Genomic DNA, 24,642 nt, shown 5'->3' with positions numbered 1-24,642 from the left:
TTAAACTTGATATTTCTTCCCCAGAGAGTAACACTGTACTTTTCACTTCACTTTTTCTGTCCAATATATATAACTGACTTCCGGCCCTCTTCAGTCACGTCACCACCTCAAATGTGGCTCTTCTGCTCAGCCCCTCCTGTCTGTTCCAATCTCCAAACACAAATCTGTTTTCTGTTGTTGACTGAGGAACAGTTGGTGACACTGTCATCTCTTCCTCTCTGGTTGATATTTTTAAATCCTCCTTAAGACTCATTGTTTCACTTCTGCTTTTAACTCCGCACAAACACTCTGTGACTGCACGATTGTTTTTATTCTGTCTAGAGTGATTCTGCTGATGTTATTGGTTCATTTCTTATTGTCTGAATCAATTTCTAACCTATAATTTGTTTTGTTTGAAGGGGATGTGTAAATGAACTGACTCTGGACTAAATACAACACACTGACATTTAACTACTCTATTGTGACACAATAGGACTTAATCTCTCTGATCTTATCTGAGGTTACAGTGAGCTGAATTTATTTAAGTACACCCACCCAACATGAGCCGGTAACAAATGCTGCACAGTGTAGGGGAAATAAAAGTGACCAGGTTACCAGGAGCATTATCCATAGCTGCAGGCAGCAATGGTGATGGGAAAGAAGTACCTACATAAGGATAAAATCACAAAAGGCATGTGGGGCTAGCTATAATGTTTTGGCTAAACATGTTGTGATTGATAAGACCCAATCAGGAAGCAAACTCTGGTATCTGTGTCATGGTTTTCAAAAGAGTCTGTTCCCACCCATTGGGACTGAAATGCAACAAGTTTTTAAACTAAAACAAGGCCAGCAGTGTTTTCAAAAGTTTCCATTTTCAGGGTTCCAAAATGCTGAAGTTGTGTGGAAGTTGCACATAAACCAATCGGCAACCTCCGAGGCCAGCCACCGGTTCCCATTCCCAACTCGACAAAGACTGCTGTTTTGTTCTCTGCATCGGAAAGCGACGCACAGAGGCACCTTTCCTGATGTTATGACATGCTATAATATATATATATATATATATTATAGCTTATTAAGTTATTTTATTTTCTTTTATTTATTCTTGATGTACAGCACTTTGCTTCAGCTGTGGTTGTTTTTAAGGTGCTAAAAGGGATAGTGCACCCAAAAATGAAAATTCACCTAATGGAGGCTGATGGCGCCCCAGATTCAGACGTCCAAAAACACATAATTGAAACCACAAAATATCTCCATACTGCTCGTCCGTAGTGATCCAAGTGTCCTGAAGCCCCGACAGACACGGACGAGCAGTATGGAGATATTTTGTGGTTTCAATGATGTGTTTTTGGACGTTTGAATCTGGGGCGCTGTCAGCCTCCATTAGGTGGAGTTGTGTTGCTACCTCCTCTCCCCTTGGATCTCTGCAAGTGATGTGAGGACTCTAAAACTTCACCTGAGCCTCCCTCGGCATATGGGTGAGTAGATAATGGCTGAATTTTCATTTTTGGGTGCACTATCCCTTTAAGAAATAAAGCTGGATTGGATTGGACAAATAATTAAGGGCAGGGCTGCTTGATTGACAGGCTGTCTGCAAAGGCTGTCTGCTCGCTCCTCCACAGCTCCGCCCTGTCACTCAAATATGGCCGCTTCTGGTGCCAAGAAAACCAAGATGGTGACGACTGAGATGCTGAACTCAAGGCTTCAGAACAACGGATTACATCACTGTAGCTACGTCCATTATTTTACACAGGCTATGGCATCAACATAGCATTTTAAAACAAAATGTATTCATGGCCTTTGTCTGAATCCTCAAGCAGCTGTTTTAAAAAGTGAGGACTAAACAAAATGTCCTCACTTACAAGGACTGAAACCACACACATACACACACACACACACACACACACACACACACACACACACACACGTGGAATGTGCTACTTCCTGTCAGATGGTTTTCCGTCAAATTACTAACTCCCAAAGAATCTGAAGACCATGTGTGTGTGTGTGTGTGTGTGTTATTTGATAACCTTATTTCCTCATCAGTCACGGTCACACAGCAGAGGATCTGAGGACGCAGCTCTGACTTACTGCTCTTTATGACTATAAACTGAAACCCTCCGCCACAGAACATCGCTGCACACACAGCAACACATAAAACAGCACGACAGGATGTTGATCTTTACAACCAGAGACTTGTACGAACTCCAAAACCAGCTTCAACAACATCTGATCTGACCGATTTGGCCTGGCTTACAGTAAGAGATGAGTGTGTGGAAGCTGCTGTACAGTATGTCTCCTAGCTGTAGCTACAGTGCACTGAATACAACCCATCAGTGAGTGTTTACAAAGAAAAATGTCTGTAGATAAGACGAAGCAGGAACTTGACAGATGAAAACACAAAAGTGGAGTCGACTCTGGAAATCTGTGAATCAGCCCTGATTTTCTACAAAGTTTTTCCGCCCTCCTTTTGTTCCTTTTCTTCTCCGTCGACTCATCGTGGACAGTAAGTGCATCTAAACATGACCGAACCAAAGAAACAGCCAAACACTTCATTTCTCCTCTTTCTGCAGGTGACTCAGGTCACAGGAACGTCCTCCTGCTGAGCACACTCACCAAACATCTTCATCTTCATCATCATCATCAGGGACACAAACTGTAGAGCAGCGACTCACCACCTTTCAGACTTCTGGAAATATTATGTATTCATCTTCATGATGAGACTCCACAGTGAAGGTCGTCCTGTGGGGTATCCAAAGCTTTACGGGGCGTCACGAGGCATTTCTTAAATTTTAGAATGTGTTCACGTATTATTCAAAACCACTGAATATCTGATGGTTTCCAGCAGCGGACAAACATGTTGGTTTGAGTCTGACCATGAGGTTTGTTGATGAATATTTTTAAAACAAAGTCTTTCTAGTAGTTTTTCCTTCTTTGTTATTTTTTTTACAGTCCTTAAGAAGTGAGCCAGTAATTAACGAAGTTTCGCTGTGCTCCTCTGACCCCTCAGGTTTATCCTGCACATCTTGTGGGGTCCTGATCCGAGGGCCACGCCACAAATGACGCTGGAGAGATTTTTATGGAACTTCTAAAAGAAGAGAACGAAAACAAACACATAAAACACTGATCTGAGTTCAGTTTGTTGTGTAAAAAAATAAAATAAAACAAGAAACCAACAAATGTTTTTTTCTGTTTGTGTTCAGAGCACTTTACATTGAACTCATTACCTGTCTCCATCACTCAACACACACACACACACACACACACACACACACACACACACACACACACTCACCTGTTGGGCCTGCAGCAGTTCCTGACAGGTGATTGACATGTCCTGGTGGGAGTGGGCGGGGCTTGTTGGGTCCTGGAAGTCTGTGTAAAAATGTGTTCTTCTTCTTCACCTGTCAAGCAGCACCTTTGAGGACCACGTGAGTCAAAATGTGACTTCTGGAATACAGTCTGAGTAAATACACACCGTACATTGCTTACAGCTACGTAATAGTGTTTAAATACTGCTCATAAATGCTGCATGGAGGTTAATCTGTTCCCAAAACATCACTCTGACAATTCCATAATGTCCAAAATGACTCTTTGTAGGTTGTTTTATCAGAATTTGAGACATTATTTCCAATGAGCGTGAAAAACTTAATTCTTATTGTACCTGTGATGAACCCTGCAGCCTGTAGAGGGCGCCAGCAGAGACTTCAGACTCATTATCATGTTTTTTATCTTATCAGGACGTCTGAAGACACTCTTATCTTTAGAATGAGTGTGTGAAGATAAAATGTTCAAGCTGTTGTAAACTGTGTGTGTGTGTGTGTGTGTGTGTGTGTTCTGCTCCAGGTAATAAGGCTCCCTGGTAAACCTGAGTTTCAGGTGTGTCTCATGTAAGATCAAAGAGAGAGGAAGCTGGAGGCGGGACACGTGCTGTAACCGTATGACGGCTCGCCAACATCCTGCTGATGAAACAACAACACAGCTACAGATAAATACGACTCAGTGTTGGAAGAAGTCCTCAGATCCTTAATCAAAGCTCCAGTGTGCAGGATTTATGGGAAATATTGGCAGAGCTGGAATAAAATATAAAAAGTCTGTTTTCTTTAGTGTTTAATCAGCTGAAAATAAGAATAGTTGTGTTTTCGTTACCTCAGAATGAAACGTTTACATCTACACAGGGAGCAGGTCCTTGTATACAGAGATCACCATGTTGCACCGCCATGTTTCTACAGTAGCCCAGAATGGACAAACCAAACACTGACTCTAGAGGGGGACATTTGTGTTTTGTGTCAGTCACTGTCGTTAGCAGCTCCGTCAGAAAAACACTGATTTTTTTTAAGCATGATTCCGCCTTATTCAGTGTTTTTACCAGTTTGATCACAGAGGCTGTTTGTCCTGGAGAGGAACAGATGTTTGTGGGTAAAAACCTCCTGAACATCTGGATCGTAGGTGAGCACACATGAACAGGTGCGTGTTAGCATGCTCCTTCCACCACCATCAAACCTCCAAAGGATCCTCCTTGGTTGCCTTTAACTCCATGTAGGCTGCCACCTCATCCTCGGGCTGCAAAGTTTAATGGCTGGAGTCGTCCACGTTGGTGACCAATGTGACCACGGGGTGAGAATATAAACATATGGACATATTTTTACATGTTACACAGCTTTTAGCAGGTTACCTGCTGGTATCCGACCGGTGCAGGATTCTGGGCTGTCCTAATTTGTTTGATTAATCGACCTACTCATCAAAACAAGTGCTGTTTTTTTTTTATTATTTTGCACCACAAAGTAACTTGTACTCTGAGTAATTTATTAACAAGGTAGGCTACTTTTTTACTGTCACTTGAGTAGGTTTTTCAAAAGGTCATTTTCACTTTGACTTGTGTCATTTTTTATGGAAGTAACTGGACTTTTAACTGAGTATACATTTTCAGTGCTCTACCCACCGCTGCTGATTTGTAAAGTCCATCCATCCATTTTCATCCACTTATCCGGGGCTGGGTCACAGGGGCAGCAGGCCGAGCAAAGCACCCCAGACATCCCTCTCCCCAGCAACACTTCCCAGCTCCTCCTGGAGGACCCCGAGGTGTTCCCAGGCCAGATGAGATATGTAATCCCTCCAGCGTGTTCTGGGTCTGCCCCGGGGCCTCCTACCAGTGGGACGTGCCCGGAACACCTCCAGCAGGAGGCGCCCAGGAGGATCCTGATCAGATGTCCAAACCACCTCAACTGACCCCTTTTGACGTAAAGGAGCAGCGGCTCTACTCCGAGCTCCTCCCCCTATCTCTAAGGCTGAGCCCAGACACCCCACGGAGGAAACTCATTTCCACTGCTTGTATCCGCGATCTCATTCTTTCGGTCACTACCCAGAGCTCATGACTATAGGTGAGGGTTGGGACGTAGATGGACCAGTAAATCGAAAGCTTTGCTTTCCGGCCCAGCTCCCTCTTCACCACGACGGACTGGTGCAGCGCCCGCATCACTGCAGAAGCCGCACCAACCCTCCGATCCATCTCACGCTCCATTCTACCCTCACTCGTGAACAAGAACCCGAGATACTTGAACTCCCTCGCTTGAGGCAGTAACTCTCCCCCAACCTGGAGAGGGCAATCCACCGGTTTCCCACAGAGGACCATGGCCTCAGACTTGGAGGTGCTGACTCTCATCCCGACTGCTTCACACTCGGCTGCAAAACGCCCCAGGTCATGCTGGAGGTCACGGTGAGATGGAGCCAACAGAACCACATCATCTGCGAAAAGCAGGGATGCAATTCTGAGGTGATTTGTAAAGTGAAACGGATTCATTCAGTGTTTTTCAAATTAAAGCTACATCATAAAACTCCCCTTTTACTTTCTGTGATGGGTGTACGGTGGCCTGCATGGACAAACACAGCCAGTAACTTTCCACTGCTGTGGAGATAAAGTCACACTTTACTGACTCCAACCAGGTGGGATTATGTTATTATCACATCAGACATTCTCTCCTTCACGTGAGGCAGTTAAAAATAAACCTGTGTGGTATTTATTATCAGACGCAGATAATAAAACAGGTGGATCGACTCTCACTGACTCTCGACTTCCTGTCGTTTGCTTCTTTTATAAACTAGCACACAACTGTCAGCGCTAATACCTTAAAGTCATCATACATAACCTCAGATCTTCATCTTCATCTGCTCCTTCTTTTCTTTGCTTGCAGGTGGTGGTGGAAGGAGTCTACAGATATTATGCACAAGTAAAACAGTAATAATATAATGTAGAAATAATCCTGCATTAAAAAAGTAAAAGTACCAAAGCCTCAAAAAACATGAGATAAATATATATTAAGTGGAAAAGTATCTCTGAATCACACTGAGGTACAGCACTTGGTTAAATAGTCTCATTTGGGTTAAAGTTGTGTTTCTGAGTCTGTTCTGCTTCACAACAAGATTCTCTACGTGGCCAAAAGTATGTGGACATGTGATCACAGTGTAACGTTACACTTGTGCATGATAGTGAAGCGTGTGATTATGACACCGAGCTCATTCGTGGTTTGAGGTGTTGAATGCACGGTGTTCAGACAGCAGAGCATCGGTGAGGTCAAACACATCAGGTCTGCCTCTCAGTTCATCTCTCAGGCGTTGGATGTGGTTGGGTTCAGGACTCTGTGCAGACCAGTCAAGTTCGTCCACACCAAACTGGGAGACCAGTTCTCTACTGAGCTGGCAGACCCACAGACATGAGTGTCCACATACTTCTGGCCTTTCAGTGCATTTTCAGTAACTGTAAAATGAACTGTGAACCTCAGAGTGTGAGGTTACACATTCACACACACACCTGCTGCCCAAATAAGGCGTTTCCTTCCTCCTGGTCAGAGCGATAGATGCCAGCAGGAAGCAGGAAGCCGCTCCTCTGTTTGACTGATAACGCCGCCTGACATTGTGGGTAAACAGGGAGCATATCTGAAGCCTTATCAGCGGGCAGTTTGAGCTCTCAGGTGTGTGTTTTACTTTTAGTTGTTGTTGGTTAACCAGACGGCAGCTGTCTGATTAGATTACACTGAAACTCAGACGACTGTTTGCTTGTCATCTCAGCCTCCTTTCTGTTCAGAGGCTGTGATGGTCACAGGAAGCAGACCTCTATCAGTCCACAGCTCATCTCCCCGTCTCCAGCAGACTGTACTTATCATCAACATCAGAGGTCGTGTGAAGGAGGTCAGGGTGGATGGTCGCACAAACTCAGGATCAAACTCAGGTGTTTTTCTGTATGTTCCAACAAAGTCACTCATGTTCAGACTCACACATGATAGAACACTGTCTGACTTCCTGTCTGTGTCTCTCAGCTCCAGGCCCATATTCCACTAAAGATGTTTGAAACAAGGATCTATAGTTTCATCAGTAGTTTCCTCAAACATCTGAGGAAATGGAGACTTTGTTGGGGACTATTTTCAGCAGCGGATTCATCTCGGGCTGCACAGTTAATTAAATCTCTTATCACAATCATAATTTTGGTTTTCCATCCATCCATTTTCATCTGCTTATGTGGGTTGCAGGAGCAGCAGGCCAAGCAAAGCACTCCAGACATCCCTCTCCTCAACAACACTTTCCAGCTCCTCCTGGAGGACCCCGAGGCGTTCCCAGACCAGATGAGATATCTAATCCCTCCAGTGTGTTCCGGGTCTGCCCCGGGGCCTCCTACCAGCTGGATGTACCCAGAAAACCTCTAACAGGAGGATCCTGATCAGATGCCTGATCCCCTCAGTTGGCTCCTTTTGACATGAAGGAGCAGCGGCTCTACTCCGAGCTCCCTCCAGATGTCTGACTCCTCCCCCTATCTCTAAAGGTGCTGACACACCAAACCGACATCAAAGAACTAGCGGTGACTGTTGCGTCGTCTACGTCGCCTCACGTCGCCCTGTGTCAGTTGCATTTGAACACACTACACGGACTACATCCGACGGCCAAGTAGCACGTACGTTCTGCGCCTGCGTGAGAGAGAGCGGAGTGAGAGAGTGGTACATCCTGTCAGCCGAGGGGTTTCCTATCTGTGCAGCCGAGCACCGCAGCACCTCCACGGACTATTACATCCAGACGGTCCCGGTGTTTCCTCCGCAGGCTCCACTTCACTCAGCTGCCCGATAAACCCGCTGCTTCTTCCCACTTTAACCTGAATAACAAACCAGGGCTCGGTGCTCCGGTTGGATCCAAACGGAGAGCCGGGGCTAGCTCAGAGACTAGCGGAGGCTAACTGGCTGTGCTTCCCTCCGGTCATGCTGCGGCTAACGCTCCGCTAGCCGCTCCCAGCTAGCTCCGGTTTGTTATTCAGGTTAAAGTGGGAAGAAGCAGCGGGTCTGTGGGGCAGCTGAGTGAAGTGGTTTGCCCCAGTTTCACTACAGGCAGATTCACTCGCTACAGGGGCGAGGAAATAAAACCTGAACAGCCAATCAGAGTGATCTCTCTCACCGACAAGCTCCGCTGCCGATTCAACATGCTCAATCTGCCAAAAAGCCGCCGACGCCAAAGTGCCGACGGTGCGGGACACACCGCAAAAACTAGGGCGACAGACGCCTGTCAGTTTGGTGTGTCAGGGCCTTAAGGCTGAGCCCAAACACCCACCGGAGTAAACTCCTCGGGCGCTTGTATCCACAGTCTCATTCTTTCAGTCACTACCCAGAGCTCATGACCATAGGTGAGGGTTGGGACGGAGATGGACCAGTTAATTAAAAGCTTTGGCTTCTGGCTCAGCTCTCTCTTCACCACAATGGTCTGATGCAACGTCTGCATCATTGCTGACACAGCGTGAAACTGGTTATCTATCTCACGCTCCATTTTACCCTCACTCATGAACAGGACCCCGAGATACTTGAAATCCTTCACTTGAGACAGTAAATGTCTCCTAACTTTGGTTTTCCGTAATTAAATGAACACAACTGATCAAAATATGGACGTTTAAAATGCTCTGCTCATATACTGCTGCGTATCAAATCAATTTATGGCAGCTGTAATGCTGCTGTGCGTGCACTCTGCAGCGGCAGCATGTGAAAAACTTTCCTGAATGTTGCAGCTGCAGTCCAGAGAAGAACAGTAATATACAACAGAGAGCAAACAGACAAAAGGAAAACATGTGTGGAGCAGGTCATGAACAGGTAGGCCCTCTATACCAGTGGTTCCTAACTGGGAAACAGCATTTCAGAATAAAAGCTCTGCGCCTGAAATTCACTGTACTTACTACTCACCTGCGGTCCATTCAGAATCGTCCCCTGACCCACATTTGGATCATGATCCACCAGCTGAGAACCACTGTTCTATATGGATCATCATCTTCTTCTGTTAGAAAGAATTTCAGAAGTATTTTTCATTTCAAACAGCTTTTCGTGTCACTATCTTCACTGGAAAAACTGCAGGTTGTTAAAAAACACTCAAGTTTGGGGCCCAAAAGCTGCTGGAAAAGATGAGTGGTTTGCTAAGTAGCAACACGTTTTGTTGTTGTTGGTCTGTAGCTTATCAGGCGTCCTGGGTGACACACCATCCGCCATCCCCTCCACCACCTGATGACAAAGTCAGCTCATATACTGTCACTTTACCCGTGGTTTGCAGAAACGTATTTTCTTCAGGCGACCTGGGCTGACACAGTCCCACTGAAATGATTTGTTGATTAGATGAAAGACAGAAAACTATTTTGATGATGAAATGTGAAGATTTAATGCCTTTCCTTTCAGTAATTATAATAATTGTATCCATAATGATTCATCTCCTCAGGCACATCGTTCCAGAGCCTCGGGGCCCTGACAGGAAACTCGGTCTCCTTTAGTTTCCAGCCTCTGGAGCAGACAGAAGACCTCTGCTGCCAGGACCTCAAATTACGTCCTGGTGTGTCGGTACTAAGAGGTCAGAGATACAGCTGCAAGAGAGGCCATGAGGAGCCGTACAAGTAATCAGTAAAATCTTAAAATCTGCTCTAAATTATACGGGGAGTCGGTGTGAAGAGGCTAAAACTGGAGTGATGTCATCACGTCTCTTGGTTCTGGTTAAAATCCTGGCAGCTGGAGCGGCCTCTGGCTCAGTGAGTAGAGTGTCCGCCCTATGTAGGCCGAGTCCTTTGCAGCGGCCCGGGTTCAGTTACAACCCGTGGCCCTTTGCTGTGTGCCGTCCCCATTGTCCCCTGTTCTGCTGCAGTGATCCAGGCGTGAAGCTGAAATGGATCATATTTTTTGAAATATTTCGAAGATGATGAAAACATTGACTGCGCAAATTGTGCAGTATGCTGCTCAAGATGTAAACTACCGTCAAACCAGACTCAGAGCTTTCTTGCAACAGGTTTGATACAAATATTGATATATTTGATATTTAACTGCAGTGAAAGATGTGAAAACTTCCTCCTCTGCTGCTCTGGTGCAAAGACAGTGTCTGTATAAACCCCGGCCCTGATACAAAGCCTGTAGTCTCACCTGAGTCGTGAGCAGTCTGAATAAAGTGAGGATGACACAAACCACAGCAGATGAAGCTTCTCTCAAATGTCGGCTGTAGTTCTCAGAAAAACACGAGGTGGTGTGTTTGAAGCTCAGGAAACGCTGCAGTATTTTTAGCTGCTGTTTGATGTTACTTTCACACAAAAAAAAATTGTACCTGGCTTTCATTTTCTTTCTTTCTGCTGTCATGAGTGGAAAAACCATCTTCAGTGAAGCAGAACAGTGAGAGCACAAATGTTAAGTTTATTTGTACAGCACCTTTAAACAGAGAGGAAATAAAGTGCTTCATATCACAACTAAAAACATAAAGCTATAGTCACAGCAGCTGTGTTTACCCACAGCCTTTTGTTCCACTAATATAATAAATACATAAATAATAAACTGGCTCATTCTGAGTGACATTTCATTTCTTGTTTGAACATTTTAAATGATAAGTGTGAGCCATTAGAGTCACATCTTTAGTGACGCTCTTTCAGGGAGCTTCTCTTTATTGTTAACATTTGTCTTCTGTTCTGCACCTTATAGTAAAGGAGCTGCAAACTTATTTTTGGTGCCACTTTTTTTTGTATAAATTATATTATTCCACCTATAACTGTGCGTCCTTAGTGGTTATCAGCCTCACAGATACAGGTTAGTAGGGTCCTGCTACACACCGCTATGCCCATTAAATGGCTGTTTATTGTTAGCAAGCACTGGAGAAAGTCAGCTGACTTGATGTTAATGTAAAGAATGAGAGTGTTGGCAGAAGGAAGCAGCTGGGATGGACCTGTCAAATAAACACATGACTTTCACCCAGGAGGCCGGGGTTTATGTCCCATGTGAAACCAAAGGTAAGTGTTGAGTTATGACATCCGTCACGTAAAGCAGGATTTATTCTACTGTGTTCAACTGAGCCTTTGTGCTCCACTGTCTCTCAGATTAACTCATATCACAGCGGTGCCTGGACAGCGTGACGTGTGTGGTTGTGCTGCTGCCGTGGTCCTGCCAGATGCCTCCTGCTGCTGCTGCTGCCATCATTAGTCATTAGTCATACTTCTACTGTTATTATACACATGATTATTGTCACACATGTATACTGCCAGGTATTAATACATACTTTCAACATATTGTACCACAGTAGCCAGAACTATAACTATAATATTATTACTTTCATTAATGTTGTTGTAAGATACTGTCATTACCTGCATCTCTCTCTCTCTCTCTCTCTCTCTCATTGTGTCATGTGGATTACTGTTAATTTATTATGCTGATCTGTTCTGTACGACATCTATTGCACGTCTGTCCGTCCTGAAAGCCCTGTGAGGCAAATTGTGATTTGTGATATTGGGCTTTATAAATAAAATTGATTGATTGATTGATTGATTGATCTACAGCGTAGGCTCTGGAAAAGAAACATGGTGAGGACGTATCTTAAAAGACACGAGAGTTCACTCAGTTTCAAACACAGCTGTCCTGGCCAACGTTCTGGAGGAAAGTCTTGTGGACTGTGAGCCATCAGCCACATCAACCTGCCTCCTGACTGCACCGCTTGGGACCATTTCCTTCTTTACTACCATCAACACATCTGTCATGTGATCGCAGCCTTCCAGAATATGCTGGTTATGCATGAATTACTGGCACATGATTATGTAACATGAGGGTTTGATAGGTGGTATTTGGACGCTCGTCATGAGAGGAAACAGCAGGGTTGAGACAGCTGACTTTTAAGCAGAACTTCACTGAGGCTCCCGGCATCAGAATCACAACAATTACACTTCCTTGTCTCTCACACCCATGTGACTAATCCAACCAATCAGAGGCCAGGAATGACATAGACCGGGGCAAATGTAACTGAAATGAGGTAAAACCACAGAAGCAGATTCAAGAGACTGTTTTAACTGTTTCAAAAGATGCTGGTGTAAATATCTGAATCTGTAAATATGTAAATAATAAAGCACAAATATATAACTAATTGACAGCATAAACATTGTAAATATATTTTTGGTAAATTAACTCAAATGTATAAATTAACTTAACTTTTAAATCTTACAGTTACATAGGATATATACTGGTTTTGATGCATTATTATCAGTAGAAAACACACAAACAGTGAGAACAGCTTCATCAGGTGTGTTCGTAAAATTAACCAAAACTTAACTTAACAGACACACCAACGCCAACCAGTGTTTTGGAGGTGTAGTGCAGACACACCACCACACAAGAATAAGTTCTCACAGTGGTGTAGTCACTCGTAAAGGCTACGCCGTGGGCTTTGTGTAGTACCTACATACAACTAGAAACCAGCCTTAAACCAAACTATGAAGCTTTTTCTAAACTACTGGCACCAAACAAAATGCCAACAGGCATTATGGGCTGATAACAGTGTTCTGAACCAAACAGTCAGTGCTGCAGAAACCTGCTAACCTGTAGCTATGATGCTAATAACCACTGATGATAACGCCTATTTAACGAGGGGGGAACATTTGAAACAGGTGCTGTGGGTTCATGGGACGCAGCCTCGGTCAAACTGTTGCCTGTCAACTGGAGTTTTAAAGTTGAGAACATTTGTTTCTTCATTGTCACAGACTGAATGTTCTCTGTATGAACTGAAATGTAATGACAGTATATATTTGCATGTAAGTGAACACACTTGTGTACGGAGGTGCACGTGTATGGGGTGCCGTTTGTAAAGTGTCTCACGATGAAAATAACATTTTGCCACATTTAGCTTCAAACAATGTTTAAAAAAGTATTGTGATTTTTTTAACGTCACCTTTTACCACATTTACAGCAATATTTGTTAACTTAGAAATATATTAAATAGTTAAATCTAAATATTAAATGTGGCACCTAAATGTTAAATGTTAAATCTAAATATTAAATCTAAATCTAAATCTAAATCTAAATCTAAATGTTAAATCTAAATATTAAATCTAAATCTAAATGCTAAATCTAAATCTAAATATTAAATCTAAATCTAAATCTAAATCTAAATGTTAAATCTAAATGTTTTGGGTGAAACTAAATATTTAGCTAATATGCAAATTCACACTGCCGGTCACCGGAAGTACCAAAATAAAAGCTCGAGATGGTCAGACTGTTTATAGAATCAAATAACGAATTAAAACCAACTTATCGGGGGAAATGGACACTTGAACATACATTAGCGTGATAATAACTACCTAAAATAACAAGAAACATGTTTGGAGAAATTTTATTTGATGTGTACTTTGAGCTGTTAGTGTCCCTTCGGAGGGAATCACCTTGTTGTTTACAAATACTTCCGGGTAGAAAACCAGCGGAGTTTAGCAACATATATATATGCACATCTCACGTTTTTCATGTCACTGTATCACCGTTTAGACTAATCTGGTGTTTGTAAAGCCTATAAACACTATGACTGAACAAACATTACTATCACGGTCTGAAATTAATAACATGGTTATCGTAGATTAGCGAGGCTAACTGTTAGCTGTTAGCCCCGTTAGCGGTGTCTGTAATGACTCACTAACTCTAAACGGTCCGTTAAGAAAATATTTTTTCCAGCGGATGTCTTCGTTACAACATGATTGAGCTAACTGGAGTAGTTTAATGTCGTATCCGACAACGGGAGACATTTAACAGATGACGTCCAGATGTTAGCTTTGCTGCTGCTGCGGCCACTGGTGCTTTCTAGACATCGTGATTTCCCAAAACTGAATAAATACCACACATCGCAACACAAAACTGCTTTGCTAGCTCAATCATGTTGTAACTAAGACATCCGCTGGAAAAAATATTTTTTTCACGGACCGTTTAAGAGTTAATGAGTCATTACAGACACTGCTAACGGGACTAAGAGCTAACGGTTGTTAGCTTAGCTTAGGTTGTTAATCCCTCCGAAGGGACACTAACAACTCAAAGTACACGTCAAATAAAATTTCTCCAAACACGTTTCTTGTTATTTTAGGTAGTTATTATCACGCTAATGTATGTTCAAGTGTCCATTTCCCCCGATAAGTTGGTTTTAATTCGTTATTTGATTCTATAAACAGTCTGACCATCTCGAGCTTTTATTTTGGTACTTCCGGTGACCGGCAGTGTGAATTTGCATATTAGCTAAATATTTAGTTTCACCCAAAACATTTAGATTTAACATTTAGATTTAGATTTAGATTTAATATTTAGATCTAACATTTATATTTATATTTATATTTAGCATTTAGATTTAACATTTAGATTTAGATTTAACATTTAGATTTAGATTTAATATTTAGATTTAACATTTAGATTTAGATTTAGATTTAGATTCAATATTTAGATTTAGATTTAGCATTTAGATTTAGATTTAATATTTAGATTTAACATTTAGATTTAGATTTAGATTTAGCATTTAGATTTAGATTTAATATTTAGATTTAACATTTAACATTTAGGTGCCACATTTAATATTTAGATTTAACTATTTAATATATTTCTAAGTTAACAAATATTGCTGTAAATGTGGTAAAAGGTGACGTTAAAAAAATCACAATACTTTTTTAAACATTGTTTGAAGCTAAATGTGGCAAAATGTTGATGTTATTTTCATCGTGAGACACTTTACAAACGGCACCCCATACACGTGTACAGCAACCTCCCACTCCTGAAAACCACGGTGTTACTGGAACACTGGCTGTGTTTCTGCAGAAGAAACTCGGTGCTCGAGCAGGCTGAACGGAGCGCTGGAGTGTGCAGAGCAGAGGGAACTGAAGGGGAGACACCGGTGACTCACAGATTACTCACTTCTGACACATTTACATTTTCCAAATTTAACAGCACGTTTCTTTTTGGCCACAGATTTTTTTGTCCTTTTCACTGTCACCTCAGAGGGAAATTCCCCCTCAGATCTTGTTGATATCGAGTGTTTCATTAGGTTTAAAGTAGGTGTTTTTTTCCACTACCAACCAGAAATGGGAGATTTTTTAGGGGCATGCACCTCAATCAGCCAACTGCAAACTGTTGGCGTGTTGACCAGAAACAGACAACGGACTGTGTCACAAACTGTGGTAAAGAAAACCCAGCTGAGATGCATATTCTGAATGAGTTGTATACGTGTCCAAAGAGTGCTCCCAAAACCTGAATATTATCAGCATATCCCACATTTTAATCGGAAAATCATAGTGGAATATTTGTGTGTATGTAAACGTACTCACTGAGTAACAAAGACGAGCAAATCGCTGACATTATGCTGAATTTGATCTCGTCAGTCATTAACGTGCAGGTGCCAACGTGTCAGAGTGTTCATGTACAGGTTGTACGTTTTCCTATGAAAAGTAATGCACCGTACATATCTCACATAATGATGAGCCAGTTATTCATGCATAAGCCATGCATTTTGGAAGGCTGCGATCATGTGACCTACATGCTGGTGGGAGTAAAGTAGGAAGCGGTCCAGTCAGGAGGCGGGTTTAAGGTACGTCCTCACCATGTTTCTCCTCCTAAACCCAACCTCCATAACTTTATGTTAATGACCTAACTTGGCTGAGGGTGCATCGTCATTTGTGCAGCTCTAATTTGAGGAAATCATATGAAGCGTAGGATGAGGAGACGTTAAACGTTTATACTAAAGCTTCATCATAAGAATATTTCTGTTATATATATAAAAAATCTATAATAAATAATAACATAACTCTCCTGATTCTGATATGACACTGTGTTTGCCTGTGAAGACGATAAAGTCAGAGAAGAAGAAATAATCTGAAACTCTTTAAATTTTTCTCTTTAAGCTTTTAATCACATTTCATGGTTTTCACCAGTGAAGTATGATTAAAGTGGACCTTTGAGTTGATATCAACTTTGCAACATGTTGTTCCCATACTTTCTTATTTTCAGTCTTTTTTAAACGCTCTCAAGGAAATTGTGTTTTATGACATGATAACATTTAAAGCCTTTTCCTTCCTGTGCGAACAAAACAATCCTTCATGTGTATTTTCCATCCTGAGCAGTCGCCTCACGCTCGCTCTTCAAACCACCACAACAGAAAATCTCTGGTGTCATTAAACAACTGTTACATCTCTGGAAAGTGAGCGCTGCGCTGCTGGTGGTCTGCAGACAGAGAGGTTTCACTTTCCACTCAGCGCGGAGCCGACGCTCGGGAAACCCTGCAGGGTGGAGCGTGGGTGATGTAAAGGGGGATACCATCATGGTGTCCCATGGGCATTAGCAGGATGGGTGGGGGGAGTACAGGGCTGTACTTCACTGAGAAAGTTTTGTGGTGTGAAATTTTACCTGCACACACTGAAGCAGCTGCAAGTGTCTCACAATACTGCTGCAGAGAGAAAATAATTCATCTGGTGAAGTTTTGAACTGCAGTCACAGAGCTGCTCATTTAATTGATCTTGAATTGATTATTAAAATCAGATTTTTTCAGTTATTCTGGCTAATTAGAGCCACTGATTAAACAATATATAAAGTGTGTTTGTGTGCCCACACAGTCCTGAAAAAGAGGCAGAGTGAGTGAGAACACCTGTGCGGGCGGCTCATGAGAGCATGTGGGGAAATGACGGAAACTAAAGCCCCGTCTCCACCAAACCCTTTCAGTCCAGCACCTGTGGAACCAGCAGTAAGCCTTCAGACATGGTACCTAGACCCTGGGTCTGTTCAGACAGTCCTCTTAAATGTGGGCGGGGTTGTTGTCACTCACTGCTCCGTCCAGCACTCGCTGTATTTCCTCATCAGCGGTGACACAGATGGAAGTCTGCACCTGGTTTATCGTCCACAGAACGAGGCTGCACGCCCACATTTTCACAACAAAATAGAACAGGCTGCAGTGAGAGTCTCTCTCCATGGGATATTTCAAAATAGCAGCTTTGTGCATTTAGTCCTTCTCAGGCAAGCTCAGGGGTTTAGTGTTGCTGTAGCCCACAGGAACGACGCTGCACGATGCTTTTTAAAGTTTTTTTCTCAGACTGCAGCTGCTGTGAGAGGCAGCAAAACATCTTTTATCTTACAGTTACAGTTTACTAACTAGAAAAGCACTCGGAGAGCGCAGACCTCTGCCAAGCAGCTCAGATTTCCCACCATTTTATTATTTTATCCACTTCGCTTCAACCGATCACCACCAAAATTTTATCATATGTTCCTTGTCCCATTATCAACCTTTCCTGCAAATTTCATCAAAATCCGTTCAGAACTTTGAGTTATTTTGCAGACAAACAGACAGACCAACGCCAGCGAAAACATAACCTCCTTGGCGGAGGTAATAAAACTCTCCACAGTATGAACAGTGGTTACATGAGCCTCAAAACCATTGGTACCATCCACAACTTTTCACTGTGGAAACGGAAAAATAGTGTTTTACTTACATTGTAAGTTTATTTAAAATATCTGTGTAAATGAATTTAACAAGTAGAGACTAGATGTTTCATGTAAAGATGGAAGTTTATTTTGAAAAGACACAATGCGTGTAACAAACGTAAAATGAGACGCTGTCCCAGAACGTACAAAACAGACGCAGGAGGTTACCGAGCGCGTCATATTTAGACGTGTAGGTCCCCTGACAAAGCTGGATCTTACTCACTCACTTACTCATCATCATAAATTATTAAGAATGAATGTAAAATAACTCCATTAACAATCTCGCCTAAATCAAAGTAAACTAATGAAAAGGGGGGTTAAAGGGTTTTTTTGGGGAGTTTTTCCTTATCCGCTGTGAGGGTCATAAGGACAGAGGGATGTTGTATGCTGTAAAGCCCTGTGAGGCAAATTGTGATTTGTGATATTGGGCTTTATAAATAAAATTGATTGATTGATTGAAAGAGGAGAAGACACTAAACATGCAGCATGCACATTAAATCCAGAGTATAAAGATGTTTAAAGAAGAGAAGTGATGTCGTCTGTCAGCAGTCACAGGTTTTTTCAGTCTCTGTGTGAGTAAAGAGCTGTTGGTTCATTCGACCCTGCAGGCCGTTAAACCGGCTCTGACCTCTGCCAGCGATTCTGTGAAAGTGACATCTGGAGGACTGATTTGCATGTTAATGTTTGAACAGTTTAACAGCTTGAGGGGATTCTGCTGTTTACCTGAAGCTCCCAAACACTGCACGCTGTTAAATACAGCAACACTCTGCTACTGTAGGAAATATCATTGTTTCCTGTCGGCCTCAGGGGGACAAGAGGAGACCGATCTCCAGTGCAGAGACTGGAAAGACTGGACACAATCCCAACTCATCAAACACGACCACTTTGTCAGTGGGCATATACATCAAAATATGATGCGCCAGGCAGGGGCGTAAACGTAGACAATGCAGGCTGGGTGATTGCACTGGGGCCCATGGTGTGAGGGGGCCCAAAGAGAGAGTGGGACCTCCGTCTATATTCAAATTACCACCTTAGAAATCAGCCTGTGATGAAAGAGGAACTCACATTAATTCAAAAATTGTGTCATTTACTATATACGGCATTAAAAAGGGAAACCCATATGCATCATGGTTTAATTTATTTATTTATTTATTTTGTAAAATAGTCAGAAGCAATGTATCACATAACATGTAAATATATGTTTATTCTACATAAACTAAAATGAATAATTTCTTATTTTCTTTGGTTTATTTGTCATATACATGTATCCAATGATGGTTTCTGGGTATTATGTGTGTTGGTGTCAAGTCTCTGATCATGTGACCAGAACATAAGATTATATCGTAGTGAGTTTCGGTGCATATCTAGTAATTAGCATGCACAAAGGCCTGTCATAATAGTGTGCACTGGGGCTCATTGTAACTACTTTTTGTCATGTGCTAGCTACCTTGCGTCAGTTGTGCACATTCAGGGATGTTGTGTTAATCTCCACTATTTACGTGCATTGTGTTTTTTCAAAATACACTTCCCTTTTCACAGGAAATATAAAGTTTCTGCTTGTTATACAGAATTTAAAACTAAGTTACAATGCAGGTAAAACACTTGATTTGTTTCCATAAGTTTAGGCACATGGTTAGCTTTACAAAAAAATAAAAATAAATCATGCTTTGGCTTTAAATCCACACGGGAAATAAACGCTCCCAGCTCCCAGGTGAAAGTCTGGAGTTTGTTTGACCATCCACCTCTGCCCGCCCTGACTCTACAGACCTTCTTGCTCTGATACTACAGTAGCTGCTGGCTGCACCACAGACTGCTGCTGAGTGGTGTGTGTCATACCTCAGAATAATGTCCCGCTGAGATCGACTCCAAATGACATCGCCAGTGCAAGATGACAGCAGCTGCATCCGGGATATTCTGGCTTCATTTTTCCACGGTTAAAGGCAGTGAAGACACGTTGTCCATCTCTATATACAGTCTTTGGCTGCCAAAAGAAAAAAAATGACTTAAATAAACTGATAAGTTGTGACTGTGGCTCTGTCTATTGCTTGAAAATGCCCTCTTAATATGTAAAGTCGAAGCAGCTGACACATGACAAAACTCATGGTACAGGAGAGTGGCACTAGCCCCTTTTACACTGCCAGGTTTTCGGCGAATGTTGGGCCATTTTGGCGGCAAGCTGCGAGTGTTTAGACACACAGAGCCGGATTGGCGAGTTGATCCGAGGTGCCCAATTTTCCGCCTCGTAGGGTAGACATATTGGTGGAACCTTTTTAGTTGAAACAGAATGAGGTGGCCCACGAGCGAGCCACTGGCGGTGGATAAACAGGAAACAGCTGATAGCAGGAATTAGCGAGCAGCTAGTAGCAAGAGGGAAACACAAACCTGACAGACACTGTAAAGATGAGCAACTGGGGAGACAAGGAATTGCGCGCCCTCCTCGTCCTCGCAAACGAAGAGGCCATTAACCGTCAGATGACGGGGACGGTGAAGGACGGGCCGACTTATGAGAGAATCACCGAAGGACTGACCAGCCGCGGCTTCCCTCCCACGTCACTGTTTACGTCACACGCTGAGCTACACGTTTTGTTACTTGCTCACGCCCCCCATTGCCCCGAAAAAGGCACATTCTGTATAAACAACAGTAGGTAGGCGGCATTTTGCTGCACTCCCCGATTTTGTTTTTATACTGCCAATGCTGAAAAAACACTGATTGGGCTTTCCTGCTAATTTGCACAACTCCTATTTAAAAGTGTTAACCTTCTGTTTTTGCATGACGAGCTGGGTTGTTCCCCACTGCCTCGAAAACAGACGCCACTGGTGTGTATCATACCACCAAGAAGAATGCCTCGCTGAGTCTGTGTCTGACCACGACGTCCACTGACAGAACGACGCTATTTGATAGGTCGGGTTGTTCCCCACTGCCTCTAAAACTGACACAGCTGATGTGTCTCTGTACGTCGGTCTCTGACGCTGAGATCACTGACAAAGCGGCAGTATTTGACAAGTTGGGAGTGAGAGCAGGCTGTCTCTGCTCATATAAGATGAGCTACTATGAATGACTGCTTGTCTTGGCTGAGTGTAAAGAACAGGGTGCAACTGAGGTAAAACAAGGGTTAAGTGATAACGTGTTATGATCTGCTGCTTTCTAAATCTTTTTCGTTTTACTTCACATTTTCCCGCTACTGACTGCGACAGATGTGTAAGGAGGAGGGTCAAAGCCAAAGGCACAATGTTATTGTGAGCATGGAGGGCTGACTGAATGAGTCTACCCGGCACAGGCTCAGGGGCCCAAAGTGTCAGGGGTCCCTCTGGCCTTTACTTACAGAATGTCTCTGAAATGAACACATAAGGACTGAGAGGAGACTCAGAAAGACCACAAAGTGACACAAAACAACCAAAAAGGACACAAATGACTGCAAAAAGACACAGTAACTTCAAGACACAAACATACCACGAAGGTAAAGGAACTAAAGAGACACAATTCAACTACAAAAACAGGCAAAACAACCACAGAGAGACACAAGGCGACCAAGAAGACACACAGAACGTCTACAAAGAGACACAAAAGACTACAAAGAGCTGCCAAGGAACCACAGAGGCACACAGCAGAACTACAAAATGGGAAGAACAACAGCAGAGAGACACAAAACAATCACAAAGCGCCCCAAAGACGACATAAAATTACCTTTTAGAAAGATAGATGACTGCAAAAAGACACTAAATAACCACAAAGACACAAAAGAGCTGCAAAGGAACCACAAAGATGCACAATAGAAATACAAAAGTGACATAAAATGATCAAAAGACAAAAATTGACCACAAAGAGACACGAAAAGACCAAAAAGAGACTCAAATGAACCACTCCAGATGACCTCAGAGGCCCAAATCACCACAAACAGATAAAAACAAGTACAAGAAGACAGAAAAAATGTGATGTGGAGGAAACGTACACGTGGCAAAACTCACCTCAGCGTCTCCACAAATTCTTCGGCTGTATATCAGATGTTCCTCCTGAGAAATGTGACCGTGTGTGTGTCCACTGCATGTTCTGTCCTAATTAACTAACAGGTGGCGCTCATTAACTTAGAAACATCACATGACCATGATGTCGTGAGCCTGCTTCAAACACTTTAAACTTTATGACCAGAAAAACTTAAATTCTAAAAAGACAAAAACATCTAAACAACCACGATGTAATCTGCTGTTTGAGATGTACATGTTGGAGCAAAGCCACCACACGCTGCACCTGGACAGGTAAAAACAGATATCCTGTCAGTCAGTGTCAATCTGTCTCGTTCTAATCTGCATCTGCATCTGAATGTCAGGATCAAATCACCGTTATGCAAATCATGACTCTAGTTATCGAAGGAAATCCCCCTGAAGTCTGAGGAGCCACCGTGACGACCTCACCTCCATCCAGCTAAGTTTAACCCTTTCACAGCTGGTAAAGTCACAACTTTAAACATGAAGCAGCAGCTGACATCACGACAAAGAGCTTCACCAGGAAGCCCTAAAAAAACAGGTGAAATGAAATTACTTCTCTTTAAATCTCTCATGTCATTCAGATAAAACAATAATAGCAAGCAGGTCACTGGTCCTCTGCAGCTAATGTAAAATCCACAGCGAGAAATTTAGGCATCACTTTTGATTCTCAGTTGAACTTTGGACCACGTGTCGATAATCTCATTAAATCCTGCGACTTGCACCTGTGAAATATTGTCAAATCAAATCAGCTGTGTCTTTTCCCTGTCCTCACTCATGCTTTTGTATTCTCGCAGCTCGACTGCTGTGGCGCGCTGTTTACAGTAAATCTTCAGCAGCTCGTTTTGAACGCTGCAGCTCGTGTCTTAACTGGGACAAATCGTAGGTCACATGTCGCTCTGATCCTCGCCTCCCTCCATTACTCACCAGGTAACTTCAGGACTGATTCTTTTAACAACTGTTAAAGCTCAACATGGTTTAACCCACAGTTATATAGCTGAGCGTCTGATGACCTGCGCTTCAAGTCGTGACATGGGATCCTCGAGTCTGACCTCACTAGTCGTCCCTCAGTCAGGGCTGGACATCGAGGCCCAGAGACTCTGCAGCTCTCTGCCTGAGGAGTTCAGGCTCGCGAGCACATTGCCTGTTTTTAAATCATTGTTCAAAATGGTTTTTTTTATACGAAAACTTTTCCTTTAAATTCCTGATTTGTAACATTTGTGTTTTATTTCCTTTTGTTCTGTATAAGCCTCTGCATTTGTTATTTATTGTAAGCTTATTATCTTATTTAATGCACTTTATGACCTTGTTCACATAACTGCTACTATTATTATTTTTATCATATTTTATACCCATTTAATTGGAAACAAGCAGTAATGAATGCAGGTTTATTGTATAATGTGTCGCCTGCAGGTGAAGGCCTCAAAAACTACACTGAGCATTTTATCTCACTATAAAATGACGAAAACTCTGTGTGTGTGTGTGTGTGTGTGTGTGTGTTCCACGTTTTTCTCCTCACTGACTTGGTCAATCCATGTGAAATTTGGCACAGTGGTAGAGGGTCATGGGAGGATGCCAATGAAGCAATATTACATCAATTGGCCAAAGGGGGGCGCTATAGCAACCCATTGAAATGTCAAACTTTGAATGGGCATATCTCATGCCCCGTATGTGGTAGAGACATGAAACTTTGCACAGAGATGCCTCTCCTCATGAGGAACACATTTGCCTCAAGAACCCATAACTTCCGCTTATATAGATTTTCCACCATTTTGAATTTTTTGAAAAACACTTCAAATGGATCTCTTCCTAGGAAGTTTGAGCGATCTGCATGAAACTGGGTGAACATAATCTAGGGAGCAATATCTAAAGTTCCCTCTTGGCAAAAGTTGGAAAACTTCCTAAAACTGAGCTTCTATAAGGCAATGAATATTGCGGAGGGCGTGGCTCATCACATAAAGGTGTAGAACATCTCAAGGGTTTCACCCATCACCACGCAACTTTGTAGGCATATGACCACACATAGGGTCCGTCCCAAGTCTCTTAAATTACTGCTAGCGCTACTGCTAGCCGACTTTGCTAGCTGTTTAGCCCCTCCCACCTAGGAAAAAATGAGAGGAGCTAGCACTAGGAGCGATGAGCGAGCATTGTTGGTTTAAGAGACATGAGACGTCCTTTCCACTGAAGCGTCACGTGAAGCGACGTCCATTCCTGATGACGGCGGCACCGCTGGATCTGCTCCGTAAAGCAGCTGGCGTTACTATGGGTACATCCCAAGTCTCATTATATTCGCTGACCAAAACAGTAGCCCCCCCCGCCGTTATGACTCTGGTCACACACTTTTGCATGTAGCAGCCGCACATCACCGACAGTCTGATGTAACAACGCAATGGGTTGTGACTGAAATAAACCTAATTGCAACATGACAATCTTGCATGAAATATCATTACTCTTTGAAGTAGGTACGTGAATTACAGTGATTCATTGCAAAGAATGCATGTAACGGGTACATACTCTTGTACTGTTTCTGCCATCTCGTTCAAATGTGGCAGATGTAGAGGGCGGGTATTTATACGTCATGGCGTTCAGCTGAAAAACTTTCGACCATCCCAGCTCGTAGCTGCTTAAAGCTTGCTGCTAGCTCCTAGCGCTAGCTCCTCGCTGCACAAATAAGAGACTTGGGACGGCCTAGAAGATGGCGGACGCCGAACGACTTCCGGTTCAAGCGAGGAGCTAGCAGTAGCACTATAAAAATAAGAGACTTGGGACGGACCCATAATCTGAGGGGACCCCTCCATTATTGAGCCCATCAAACAAAATGGGGGCGCTAGAGAGCTCATTTCTTATCTAGGCCTAACCGCCATATGGATTTTTACTAAACTTGGTAGATATGTAGAACAGGACGCCTCAAGGTGACTGGAGAAATTTAACTCTAATTGGCAACTGGGTG

The 24,642-nt window shown here is 42.9% G+C and overlaps 3 long non-coding RNA genes across 3 annotated transcripts; 2 read left to right on the top strand and 1 right to left on the bottom strand.

Annotated features, from left to right (window-relative positions):
• The first annotated feature begins 1,958 nt into the window (after positions 1-1,958).
• On the top strand, positions 1,959-3,137 carry LOC125902322 (uncharacterized). Its single transcript, XR_007451077.1, has 3 exons — positions 1,959-2,482; positions 2,550-2,858; positions 2,987-3,137. It is a non-coding gene; the product is annotated as an uncharacterized LOC125902322 (long non-coding RNA).
• Positions 2,943-21,791, bottom strand: LOC125902327 (uncharacterized). The gene is made up of 4 exons (XR_007451084.1): positions 21,678-21,791; positions 19,548-19,692; positions 3,272-3,394; positions 2,943-3,064 (listed from the first exon to the last, which is right to left on the bottom strand). It is a non-coding gene; the product is annotated as an uncharacterized LOC125902327 (long non-coding RNA).
• Positions 6,869-8,245, top strand: LOC125902326 (uncharacterized). Its single transcript, XR_007451083.1, has 3 exons — positions 6,869-6,944; positions 7,042-7,211; positions 7,290-8,245. It is a non-coding gene; the product is annotated as an uncharacterized LOC125902326 (long non-coding RNA).
• Positions 21,792-24,642: the final 2,851 nt, after the last annotated feature.

Source organism: Epinephelus fuscoguttatus, linkage group LG15, assembly GCF_011397635.1.
Source record: "Epinephelus fuscoguttatus linkage group LG15, E.fuscoguttatus.final_Chr_v1".
Classification (NCBI taxonomy): Eukaryota; Metazoa; Chordata; class Actinopteri; order Perciformes; family Serranidae; genus Epinephelus; species Epinephelus fuscoguttatus.
This window is presented reverse-complemented; position numbering and strand designations above follow the sequence as displayed.